We start from the raw sequence: 12,268 nt of genomic DNA on the forward strand, positions 1-12,268 counted from the left end.
CAGTCAAACCTTGTGACAACAAAAGCATGAACAATGTTTTCAGTGCATGATAGTGAAGCAGGGTATGTTAACCGGAGTGAAAACAATCTTAGTGAAAGGGGGTTATTAGGCTAATATGACCCCCAAGATTTCAAACTGCCCAATTCATCATAGTCAATTCTTAGGGACAAGGACAGAAATAATGGTCCCAGGATAAAATTTGCTTCCCAATGTTGGTGAAAGTATCTTTAATCCACCACTGTAAAAGCAATCTGTCAGTTTGGAGATGGGGGACAGGGCAGGAGAGATGTTGACACCTTCGAGATAGTTGTCACCAATATGTGTCAAGGTACATCATGTGGATGAGAAATAACCAGATGCCCAAGGAAAATCTTCGAGGTATTAGAGTGACTGGAGCTAGATTAATTCTGTCCCACCCAGCTGGACAGTGGGAGGGAGGAATAACCAATCATGTCAAAAAGTTGCAGATAGTTTAAGGGGTCAAGGAGCATTTGTATGTTTCTGTTATCATCGGTCAAGCTCTCGCATTTTACTATAATATCTATTTTCATGCTGCAGTGGAAAGCGGAAGGAAGCAAACATGGAGTTCTCAAAATATCACACAAATTTACAAGGGCAAAAATTGGCTTGGAATGGAACAGCAGTTTTGCAAGGATAGTGACAAGGATTCTTAAAAAAAAATAAAAGTGATGATGGGAGGATATTGCAGTGATTGAAGTTCCAAGGAGAAGAAGCAATTAACAACATCAACAGACTTAAAAGAACTTTAGAGACTGAGGAAGTGGATCTCATGGGGAAGATAATCCAAGAAAAAGCTTGAAGGAAATGGAAATGAGACACTTTAAATGATGAGCCACATCTTGAGCAGTATTAGCTTCAGTTATTGCTTCTTAAAATGTGCAGTTTATTTATTAATGCAGGAATGAGTGATGCGAGAAGGATCTTGCTAATTCCATGTACCACATTCCTCTCCACTTTTTCTACTTGTGGTAACTTGATATGAGCTGACAACTACCCTCTTTGTACTTCATGACATGTGATCAAGAACTCAATAGAAGTGTTCACAGTTCTAATCCAAGCAGACAAAGGAAAATATGTAGTATTTTCCTGTCAGCAGTCTGTCCCGCTAGTCTTTTTGCCCTGAGGCTTGGCTTCCTGAACAATTATCACCTCAGCCTGTGCTCTCTGAATGTTAAATAGGGCTGAGTGAATTAAGTGATGTATCCGTGAGAACTGGGAACAGTGAAATAATCATGGAAGTGCAATTTGTGAAATCTCAAATAACAATCACGACGATTAATTTACTGTCTGAAGAAATAGGTATTAAAAGTCCCACTATTGCACTACTGGGGAGATGGGAAGTGTAAGAATGTAATAGCAGATTAAAATTGCTTAGGATGGCAGTCCGCACAAATTTGTGTTCTCAGGTGGTTTTTGAATCGAGGATGATTTGTTTCCAGTTTAGTTCTGTGGCTGCCACGTGACTAATGTCACCAATGTCGGACAAGCAGACTAGTTAATTTAGCTTATTGTCACGTGTACCGAGGTACAGTGAAAAGCTTTTGTTGCATGCTAACCAGTCAGCAGAAAGACAATAAATGATGACTACAGATGAAATAGAAGTGCCTCATGGGATAGGTATGCAGAAGTGATGTGCTCTTTCTGCTATTTACACTGATGTTACATGTGCTTCCAACATATGGACTCAAGCTTGTCAGTGCCGTCTGAAAAACTCCATTTTAAATGGTCATTGGTGATGAATGGTCAGTGGGATCATTGTGCTTTTTAAGGAGATTTATGAACATCCTTCCATTATTTCCTCCTGGTAATCTTTTCTCATGCCTGAGTTCAATCTTGGGAGTCCAATGTCAGGTCATGTGGGTGATGTGTCTGTACCAAAGGGGCTGACCACATGTATTTTGGGCCTTAATGGTACCGTAGGTTTGTGAGAGGATGCTAACTGTGCTTCAGTTTTCCTTTCAGTTGATTGAAAGGATTTTACAGAGATGCCTAGATGTGCCTGATATTAGTAATCCAAGCTTCAAATTCATATAGGAGGGTGGGGATTGTTTTGTCCTGGTTTCGAGGTTTGGATTATCAAGCCCCCATTTATTAAAGTGTCTAAAATCTGTGCTGGTGCAATCAAGGTGATGGGAAATGTTATCTTCAATGCCAGGCTTTGCAGTCACCTGATCCTATCTTCAATGCCAGGCTTTGCAGTGACCTGAGATATAAAGTGATCCATATTTTCCAGGATCTTAACGTGACTCTTTATTGTGGATTTACAATGCTGTACAGAGGGATCGAGTTAATAGAGTATCTTGTTTTTTAATGTATGCCCCATCCTGTCGTGCTTCAGTGAACAAATCGGCAGTGACTTGAAATGTGGCCTTTCACCATGTATGATTGCAGGTGCTGTGTGAGTGCAACACTACTGAGGTGGAATGATCTTGCTGCTGGAGTGGAGGTGATGTAGGTTGAGCAGATTTCCATTAGTCTTGTAGGTTAGTACCACCTCAGTGGGAACATTAGTGAGACATAGCATTGTGACAAAAATAATTGTTAAAAAAAGATATAGCAATGGTGCAGTCTTGAACGACACCAATTTGCACTGAGATTGGTTTTGTTGAGGACCCTTTAATGGAATTATGGCGCACACGGTCGTGAAGCAAAATTTAAATGGTGATGAATTTCTGTGTCCAGACAAATTTTAGAAGGCTCTTCAGTCCCTCAGTTGTCAAAATTAAAGATTTAAATGAAAAGGGCCATAGTTGGTTCCTGCTGTACCCTGTTGAGATGTTGTCACATGGTGAAGATCATGTCTACTGTGCCTCTTGGTGGAAGGAATCCACATTGCAGGTAGCATTTCTTTGGGCACTGGGAATAGGTATTGAATGACTTTCCCTGTGACAGACAGCAGCGTATCTCCTCTGTAGTTTACACGGTTGGATTTTTTTTTCTCTTGAAGATGATCATGATTATAACATCTCTGAAATCCTCTTGTATATCCACTTCCCAACGTGGATTTTGCGATGGTGGATTTGTGAATAAAGCTCTTCACTGTCAAGTTCGAGGATTTCAGCAGGGTTTTCATCTACCCCAGATTATGTGTTTTCAGCGGGGGATGTGAACTGTTCAAAATGCTTCTGGTGAGGGATGATGTCAAAGCTACCATGTTACAGACATTATGCATACTCCCAACCCTGGAAGCAATTTATGAGGTCAAGGTGAAGCTTGCTTCTGATTTTGAAAGAGTCTGGTCTGTATCCCAGAGGGAGACAACCGTTTTGAATGTAAAGGTGGGAAAACACAGTTCTCTGGCAAGAAGGGAGTGTGGAAGAATAATTGCAACAGAGTCCTAATCAACACCCTGTTATGTGCCACCGGAATCTGTTCGACTAAATTATTTTAAGAGAGGAAGATATTCTTATCACCTGCAACATCCCGCACCCACATCCATGTAACTATGGATGATTGTTGAACTGATCTTCCAATCTGCTCTCTCTTGGCTTCATTAGTTTAGAGATACAGCACGGAAACGGGCCCTTCGGCCCTCCAAGTCCGCGCCGGCCAGCGGTACCTGCACACCCACACGATCCTACACACACTTGGGACAAATTACAATGATACCAAACCAATTAACCTACAAACTCGTACGTCTTTGGAGTATGGGAGGAAACCGGATATACCGGAGAAAATCCACGCAGGTCATGGGGAGAACATACAAATTCCATACAGGCAAGCACCCATAGTCAGGATTGAACCTGGGCCTCTGGCGCTGGAAGGCAGTAACTCTACCGTTGCGCTACCATGCTGCCCTTGATCTAGCCTCAAACCACCACCACCATTCACAGAATAAAAAAATTTAAAAAACTGATATGAAAACTCTCAATTGACCCTGAAATTTAGCTCTTCTTGGAGAGAACCTTTCAACTCCCCAACAAGTGGCGATGCAGAGCATCCACAGTTCAGTTGATAGACTGCCCTGAATTGCATCGTGAAGAGATCTGGCTTTTCTACCGAGAACTACCAGGGCTGATTTGATGAGAATGTCCTGGAAATCCAGGAGTAATTAACTGCAAACTCTTTGTGACCCTCCTTGGATTGGAATCATCTTCTTGCCTTAAGGGGAAGGAAACAACTACAGATTACTGAGAAATTGAGTGCTATGGAGTTCTTTCAGAAAGTGTGGTGGAAGTTATCAGGTTGGCTATGGGAGTCAACTATGAGAGTAACAGCAGTCGATATGGAGACAATGGTTTACTGTGTTTGGTATCATGGGCACGTGGAAAAACTGAGGATTGTGGGCATCAGAAGCAACACTCTCCACTGGTGGTAATCACATTTTGCTTATAATTGAGCAGCAGTCCATTCCATTTACGAGCAGTTCACAGCGACTTGCACCAGCACATTGAAGCATGGATGGATAAACAGCAAATTATACATGCCACATCAATGCTTGGCAATAACCATGTCCAACAAGGGAGTATCCAACCACTTTGTTGATTGCCTAGTGCTTAGAAGCAGTAAGCATTATAAGCATTGTATCGTTATGGCATTACCATGTACACATCTTCTGGCATCAACATCTTGAGTTGGTTCGCATTAATACGAAAATTTAGCTGTTAATGACCCTGTCCCACTTAGGAAACCTGAACGGAAACCTCTGGAGACTTTGCGCCCCACCCAAGGTTTCCGTGCGGTTTCCGGAGGTTGCAGGTGGTTGCCGGAGGTTGCAGGTAGTGGAAGCAGGTAGGGAAACTGACAAAAACCTCCAGGAACCTTGGGTGGGGCGCAAAGTCTCCAGAATTTCTGTTCAGGTTTCCTAAGTGGGACAGGGGCATTAGTCTTTCAAGTTGAATTATGCATAACTTGTTTCAGGGAGAGCTGTGTAATGCATAATTCACAGGTATTATTTACAACTAGAAACTAGAAGTATTTTGGACTGAGGAATTGCTCTATGAGTAAAGCTGGATTAACACTACACTGGGGAGCAATGTAAAATTGATCAATGTTTTCAGCTCTGGTTAAAATCTGCTGAGGCTGGAATCATTCTCCAGCATTGCATCAGATTCTTGTTACAAGCTGATTGATGATGTTGCATATACAGTGTGGCTTCCAAAAGTGCTGTACACACAAAATGTGATCCTGGTTATGTTTAGCAAAGAGATTAAAAACAAAATTCCATTTTGTAGCACATAAAAGCTCAACACTACATGATTGAATTACTCAGCCTCTCCATGGATACTCTTAATTTCCCTGTGGAATGTTAAGGTGATTAATAAAAACACTCTGCCATCCTCAAAATAAATAATATTATGTTTACATACAGCTACACAAATGTTGAAAAAGCAGTTTTAGTATTTGATTTAAAAACTGTATTGTGGCTAATATTGATGAAATACCAGATATAAATCGTGAACTGAGCTGTTACTCTTTTGTAATTTTGTCTATTTTGGGTTAATCTTATCGACCATACTTAACACAGCCCACACCACACAATCACATTAAATAAAATTTGGAATCAGGCCACAGATATTGATGAAATACCAGATAGCCAATAGCCCTGTGAAAAAAAAGTAGATTTAAAGGTGTGATAGAGGAGAATAGAGGGGCAGAGACTGAGTACAGGAAACCCGCAGGTCCAGGTTACTAAAGTTATGACTCCTAATAGCTGATTGAACGATAATTGAACGCACAGAAGTCTGGTAGGCTTTTTCATGCTTGGGCATTCTTCAAGTTTCTACCCACAGATTTTATTTGGATCCTGAATAAGCAAGTATCTTAGTGAAGCGTGAATATAACAAAATTCATGTGAAGGATGGAAAGTTACAAAATATAATTTTACAACCTTCGTGGCAAATTGGATCCATCCTTAAAGTCACTTGGGCAAATTGTGTACAGGTACAAACAGCTGCAAGTTGTACTCCCCTATGAAACCCAGCGAGTGCGGCAGCAACTAATGAAATTAAATCTCATTGACTTTGTTTTTGAAATTTAGTTCCATTTGTTGAAATTTAGTTCCATTAAATGCTCAGTTGGTACTGCAGTATGTCTATATGGAACTGACCACGAATAAATTTACACTGCAGATTTTTTCTCTCATAGCCATACAAACACTGGGTAGTCTGAGATACACTCCCATCCTTGCTGATAAGGCATTTAAAAAATAACTCTTATGGAAACTGTCTTTCAGGGATTTTAGGTGGGTTTCTAACCAGTATGGATTCAGAGAAGTGGTAAAATTCGAAAGGTAGAAACAAAGAACTGCAGATGCTGGCTTATACCAAAGTCTGAAGAAAACACCCATCTATGCTGGAAAGAGTGCAGAGAAAATGTACAAGATTGTTGCCAGGACCCGACAGCCTGAGCTATAGGGAAAGGTTAAGGAGTGATCTTGGAATGTAGGAGGCTGAGACGTGATCTTATAAAAATGTATATAATCACAAGAGGAATAGATAGGATGAATGTAGAGAGTCTTTTGCCCAGAGTAGGGGAATCAAGAACCAGAGGACATAAGTTTAAGGTGTAGTTGAGGCAGGTAATTTAACAACATTTAAAAGACATTTGACAGGAACATGGATAGGACAGGGTTGTGAGGGGTATGGGCCAAACGGATGCAGGTGGGACTAGCGTAGATGGGGCATTGTAGTCGACATGGCTAAGTTGGGTCCATGGGCCTGCTTCTGTGTTCTATGACTTCATGCGGCCACTAGGGGCGCCACATTGATGGCAGCCCCTGCCTACAGTCTGTTTTTCTGTCTTTTTTATTTTTAGTCAGTTTTAAAAGTTTGTTTTGGAGATTTCTTTCGCTTTTCTATGTGGGGGAGGGGGGGTAGAGTAAGATGGAAACCGTTTCCCAGTCACTTCCTGGCGAGGACGTGACTATTCTCTGAGTTGCGTCCTCGCCTCCCTCCTCGCAGCCTATCACCTGGATTGGAGCGGCCTTTCCTGCCGGGACCTGGACCAGAGCTCCAGCAGCGGCGGGGCAGCGCTGGATACATTGCGGAGCGGGCGATTGCTTACCTGGATCGCCGTTGAAGCTCCGGAGTGTTGGGCCTGCTGCTTCAACATCGGAACTGTGGTTCGTAGAGCTTCCAGCGCGGGTGACGCTGACTTCAACATCGTGGAGTCCAGGGGCCCTTTGCCGAGGACTGCTAGCGTTGAACCTCTGCCCAGCGCGGCCTGTAGACTTCGGGAGCAGCGGACTCCGGTAGGAGGTGGCAGATTCGGATGTCCAAGCCGCTGAGGATGTCCTCCAGTCCCGATGTCAGACTTCCATCACCCCGGCGAGCGGGCCTGAACATCGGGCCGCCTGTAGTGGCGACAGTGGGGGGTTCGGGAGCCCCCCGACCATGGTAGGACAACAGAGGGGGATGACAATTTTGGAGCCTTCCCTCACAGTGGGAAACTTTGATCCCGCTGTGTGGGGATGTCTGTGTTAAAGACTTGTTGTCTGTGCTCTTTATTATTCGTATGGCTGTATGGCGACCACACATTTCTCTGTATCAATTGGTACATGTGACAAATGAATGTATCTTGTATCTTGTATAACTCGATGACCTGTTTGGTCAATGTGACCCATATGAAGGGCAATTATTGTTTTAATAATTTGTATATCAAGGATAACTTGAGAGCGTGGAGAAGGAATATACATTTTCAAGTGTGACAAAGTGGGACTCTTGCTTTATGTATGATTTAATTCAAGGAGGAATTTATGAAGGTATATGGAAAGGCATTTGGCCAAAAAAAAATCTATTCATTCTGGAACATTTATGGGTGATATGCAGTAGATTTCAATTTGAAAACTGATCACAGGTGATTGTATTTACAGCAATATAGCAAGTTTATAGAATTACTCCTGGGTCCTCCATGTTTTACCTTGTTAATGATCTGAATGTGCTCAGTGGTATCTATGTGAAGACATTTGGATATCATATTTGTTAAACACAGCCATAAGTTTGACTACTCTTGCCAAAGCATGTTTTCAAAATGAACCTGTAGCTTAGTTTGACACTATCAAACCAAGTCTGAGCCCAAGTCCAGTCTTTCAAAAACCAATAGATAGGTGCAAATTCTACTTCTGTGGTATTCATCTAAGTTGCCTTTCCTTTCACCTGGAGATCCAAAATGAATTGTGTCCACATGTAAGTAGTAAGTAAGTAAGTAAGTTTTATTTATATAGCACGTTTTAAGTCAACTCGCATTGACACCAAAGTGCTTTACATAAATTAAATAATAAGTTCCATTACAAACCATAGAAAAAGGTTAAAAAAAAAAAATGAATAAAATGGACACAACACATTATAGAGTTCAACACAAACGTCCCCCCACAGCAGAATCAAAACTTTCCACTGTGGGGAAAGGCACCAGAAAGTTAAGTCCTCTTCCTCTGTGAAACACCCGAGGTCGGGGCCCATTTGTGGCCGTGCAGCCAGTCCGATGATTTTCAGGGCCCTCTTGCCGTGAAGATGGAACTTCGGCGTCGGGTGAAACATTCCTCAGCGGCTTGGAAAAGTCTGGAGCGGCTGCCTCCTCCCTGGAGACCGGGGCACTCGTAGTCCTCAGGCCGCGCCGGTTGGAGTTCCGACCCCGGCGAACTCGAACTCGAACCCTGGCTCTGCGGCGCTCCAAATCCAGCGCCGCCCGCAGCCCCAGCTCCGCGATGTTGGGATCAACGGCCACAGCGCTCCGGAGCTTACCGCACGGCGACCCGGTATGGCATCGCCCGCTCCGTGTTGGTATCCCAGCGCTGCGCCACCGCCGCCGAAGCTGTAGTCCCGGCCGGTCCCGACAGGAAACGCCGCTCCATTCTCGATGGTAGGCCGCGAGGACGGGGCGAAGAAGCAGCTTGGAGGGATGCTGCCTCTCCGACCAGGTAGGTGACTAAGAAATAAAGTTTTCCCCTTCCCCACCCCCACCCCCCCACATAGAAGACCTCCACTAACATTTTTTAACAGGACTTAAAATAAAATTAAATTAAAAAAAAGATGTAGAGACGGACTGCGGGCAGGCTGCCATACACAGACGGCGCCCACTCCTGCACATCCGCCATCTTGGTCTCATGTGATTTACAAATTCCCAGAGAAGGGGGCAGAAGATATATGTACCCTTATCCCGATGCCTACCTTTATATATGATTGACTCAAGACCCATGGATCCAAATACCAAGTGTCATCATATGCTGAGAGTCATCCTATCCTCAAAGTTGCTCTGGAATGTTCCATTCAAGGGTGATGTATTCCCTTCCATTGAATTCATTTACACTTCTCGCTGCCTCGGCAGGGCCATCAGCATACTCAAGGACGTGTCTCACCCTGGTCACTCCCTCTCCTCCCCTCTCCCATCAGGCAAAAGGTACAGAAGGGTCGTACTGCACACCTCTAGATTCAGGGGTAGTTTCTTCCCACCATTTATCAGGTAACTGAACCACCCTATCAACCACTAGACAATGGTCCTGAGCTACTATCTACCTCACTGGAGACCCTTGGACTATCTTTAATCAGACTTTACTAGATTTTATCTTGCAATAAACATCGTTCCCTTTACCATGTAGCAGTACACTGTGGATGGATTGATTGTAATCATGTATGGTCTGTCCACTGACCAATTAGCATGCAACAAAAACTTTTCATTGTACCTCAGTACACTTGACAATAAACTAAACTAACCATTACCTGCCCTCTTGTTGAATTGTTTGTGCAAATAGATGCCCTTGACCACATATTAGTTAAGCTGCATTCCGAATAAAATGTCCTCAAGGCCCTGTGGGAAAAGGAATTAGTAGATCCTGTTCAATTGTTCCCAGAATGATTTTTGTCCTTCGATGATTGCAGGTATCCGGTAATGGGAGCTATAGCTCATTCTTACGAGATTGTCACCAAACAATCTGATAAATGAAAAAATCTAAGAACTTCTTTGATGAAGGCAGTTGGTTTGTTTCACAAAACTAAATATCTGCTTTGTTTCAAATATATTTCTAAATACCCTCCAGCAACATGGTTGCAGAGAGTTGCAATTACGAGTTTAGTTTAGAGATTTAGATCAGTTTAGAGACACAGCGCGGAAACAGGCCCTTCGGCCTACTGAGTCCGCGCCGACCAGCCGTACCCGCACACTCACACTATCCTACACACACTAGGGACAATTTACATTTATACCAAACCAATTAACCTACAAACCTGTACGTCTTTGGAGTGTGCGAGAAAAACGGACATTCCGGAGAAAACCCACACAGGTCTGGGGAGAACATACAAACTCCATACTGACCCATAGTCAGGATCGAACCCGGATCTCTGGCGCTGTAAGGCAGCAACTGTACCACTGTGCCACCGTGCTGCTAGGTTCTAATTTGATGCTTTGTTCAATGGATTGCTGTCTGCTCTGGCAACTTGTGAATTGAAAAGAACACCTTTTCTCCAAACTGTAGAAGTTCCATTATAGGTGGTGTGCTGTGGGCTGGGGTTCTGCAGTGTGACTAATGTTGCCGGTGTTTCTTCATGCACCATTCTCTCTAATTGCAGGACCCAACTCTATTTGATTGGAGTTAGGATTGTGTTTCGGCGGTGCTTGCTTGGGAACAAAGCAGTTGTGAGGGACTATTGGCATTGCAAGTGTGATATTACATTTGTATTCCATTGTATATCATGTAGCAGAGCATTATGCAGAAAGCAGGAGTGGTTTTGGTGGTGGGATTCTTTGCATCAAACAATCTTGCCTCTTTCTTTCCTTGGGGGAGGGGCTGTTTCAAAAATAGAATGTATTCTTTCAATAGATTTTTTTTTCTGTAAAGGTTTATCATTTTTGTCATATTTAATATATCATGATGGGAAACTGAGTAAAATTCCATTGGAGAAATAATTATGTGGCTTCTGCAGGAATTGTGAATAATTAGTATTTATCAACACAAGTGCTAACCTCTATGGCATGAAGGTTATTTTTGAGATGGTTATCCAGGCCTCTATTTCAAAGTAGCAATAAATAGCAAAAATCATGGTGTTGCTATGTGGATACCAGTTTGACAAAAATGGAATTATTACATGATTTATTTCCACAATTGGCTTCATAATGATTGACTGAAGATAAATAATTTCCTTTGAGTGTAAATTAATCTGTACGGCGCCATCATGATATAGTGCATTTTGGAAATTAAACTAGGTGCTCTTGAAATTTTCCTGTTTTATTTACAATAATCTATGTGTCATTATTTTCCTGGTTTATTATGGAAACTGACTGCTGTGGATTCCCCAGCAGCAAAATGCCTATAATGACACGGAAGCCCATTAGGCCCATTGGGTCTCTGCTAGCTTCCAACAGAACAATGCCAGCAACCTCATTGCCCTCTTTTTATTTTCTCTTACACTTGTAACATATTCCTTCTCTCATAACCTCTACTCCCCTTTAATTAATTTCCCACGGTACTGCTCTTTGTATGGCTAAATGCACAGAAAAAGTTTTTATTTCCCCCCTCCGTTTATTGTAGAGCTCAAAACAGAACTCTCTTGTGGTGGGATTTGCAAGTGGAACAACCAGGGGTTTCACGGGAATGACAGGGTGTGGAAAGTTGATTGTAGGTTTGGCTCAGAATGATTATTGAGAAAACCATCAGGCAGCAGAATCAGGGCTTCAATGTACAAATCAACACTCTTCTTGGGCCTTGCCTGACAGAACAATATTGCTTGAGTAATGAGTGTCACGTGCTGTTTAATTTCACTGCTTGTGCACATGGTAAGCTCCAAAGACCTGGAACTAAAAGCACTGAATGTGCTCCTTGTCATTGTTGGGTTCATGTTAAAGTTCTTAAACATTGCATTATGTAATGTAATGTCAAGACCTGGGTTGTTTTATTTTAAATCCAAATGCTTTACAGTTTTATGCATTATTAACCTGGAATAGAAGAAAAATGTGCGCCTTTCATCAGGCAAGGGATGATTCCTTGCTTTACAATAAATTAAATGCCATTGACCTATTGTCCTGGACGAAATGTGGAAAAGCTAAACTTTTTCTGATGCATTCTGCAGTTGTAAATGGGTTCATGTTAATTTAGTAACAAACCTGTTTATGAATGTAAGACATCCGTTGACCAGAATTCAGGCAAAATCAATGAAACGCCTCTTTTAAATCTATTGGGAAGAACCATGAAGTGTAATAGGCCACAATTCATACATATTTGTAATTAATTTCACTTTGGGGTACACTCATCCTGATATAGTTCATTTGGATTAAAAGTCAAAATGCTTTTCAGCACCCTGGTATATTTATATCTGTT

At 42.4% G+C, this 12,268-nt stretch overlaps 1 protein-coding gene across 3 annotated transcripts in view; it reads left to right on the plus strand.

The window, feature by feature from the left end:
• The window catches only part of nox4 (NADPH oxidase 4), a 125,185-nt gene that overhangs the window by 92,470 nt on the left and 20,447 nt on the right, over positions 1–12,268 (plus strand). The window lies entirely within an intron of this gene.

This window comes from Amblyraja radiata, chromosome 6, assembly GCF_010909765.2.
Source record: "Amblyraja radiata isolate CabotCenter1 chromosome 6, sAmbRad1.1.pri, whole genome shotgun sequence".
NCBI lineage: Eukaryota > Metazoa > Chordata > Chondrichthyes > Rajiformes > Rajidae > Amblyraja > Amblyraja radiata.